The following is a 1499-nucleotide window of genomic DNA, read 5'->3' as shown; positions in this document are numbered from 1 at the left end:
TTTAATGTTAATTATTTTGCTAGTGTGACGTCAAATTCGTAGAAAAGAGCGAGAAAATATGCTTAAAATTTGCAATAAAAACGCATGATTTATATTTTATTGTGATGTGTCCTACTTTTTACAATAAAGCATCAAATAAGGTCATATAGAATAAAAACATTCAAAAACGCAGAGAAAATGCAAGCACAGTGGTAACCCGCAAGTTTAATTACATGTAATCAAGAATGAAACCTGCACTTAGCGCACACATTGTACTTACAGTGTATATCTATGTACACGTACAATAATGTTTGTGTTTGTATGTCAGCCATATGTACCGAGAATGCCTTTAAGATTTCAGTTTTCTAAATAACCTTCTTATTTTGAATAATTCATCACCTACAAATAAAAATCTGTTTGGTGTTTTGGATTAATTAATCAAAAAATTCAAGGCACAATTCTTTTTTTAACCATAATAGACACATGTAGAAATTTATCAGGGGAAAAAATATACATCAAGCATGATCTTAAAGTCAATGACTCTTTAAAGTTTATTCTTACAAAAGACAAACTCATTAATTTAATATCTATATTTAAATGTATTTACGTGGTATTGATACATAATTCTACATACTGCGTATATGTGCGGACATTATTTACATTTAATTTGAAACTTATGCAAATCGCTCGACTATTGAGTGACCATTTAATTGTTCTAATCAATTATCTAATTTTTTTCTCCTAAATTCGGTGAAAGGTTGTTTCTTCATGAATTAGTCATCATTCGACTGATAATTTTAACTGCGTAAAACTCCCCACACAAAACACTTGAAATGGGACCGAGAGATAAGTGGACCCGTATCGTTGTGATTCATTTCGCTTTTCTTTTTTTTTTTTTGGAAAATCCAACCTACATCAAAACAGATAAACATGTTTTGTTTTGATATTTGTTTCCGTCAACGCCAACTTCACGGGTGGAAAACGATGATGCCAGACTGGAATTAATCCCCTCTTACTTTAGTTTTGAATGTTTATTCATCCTTCATGGGGGAACCGGAAATGTTTTTTCTGCTTGATGATAGAAATCCGGATGTCGTTACATGTAGTCAGACTATATTGATTTCATGATATGATGATATCATCGTCGTCATTTATTAAATGAAAAGGGGCCGGGGTGGAGAGAGAGAGAGAGAGAGAGAGAGAGAGAGAGAGAGAGAGAGAGAGAGAGAGAGATTTGTTTCTAAATGTTTGATATCTTTCAATAATAAATAAAATTTAAGAGAGATCGTCAAACCAGTATATAAATGCATTACTAATCAAGATAATAATTTAAATTAATTACATTTTTGACATAGTTTGTTTATCATTCAATCATACAGGTTGAAAGTTAGTGCCAGTCATTCCTGCATGTCGAACTGCGGTCGATGTTTTTACAGCTATTTCTAAAATTCTTTTGCTCTGAAAAAAATAGCAATACAAGGAAATGTGGAAAATGGCATGCAACGATAGATATATGGGTC

The sequence above is a fragment of the Magallana gigas genome, chromosome 8 (assembly GCF_963853765.1).
Source record: "Magallana gigas chromosome 8, xbMagGiga1.1, whole genome shotgun sequence".
In the NCBI taxonomy this organism is placed as follows: domain Eukaryota; kingdom Metazoa; phylum Mollusca; class Bivalvia; order Ostreida; family Ostreidae; genus Magallana; species Magallana gigas.
The sequence above is the reverse complement of the archived record's forward strand: the minus strand, read 5'-3'. Positions refer to the sequence as shown.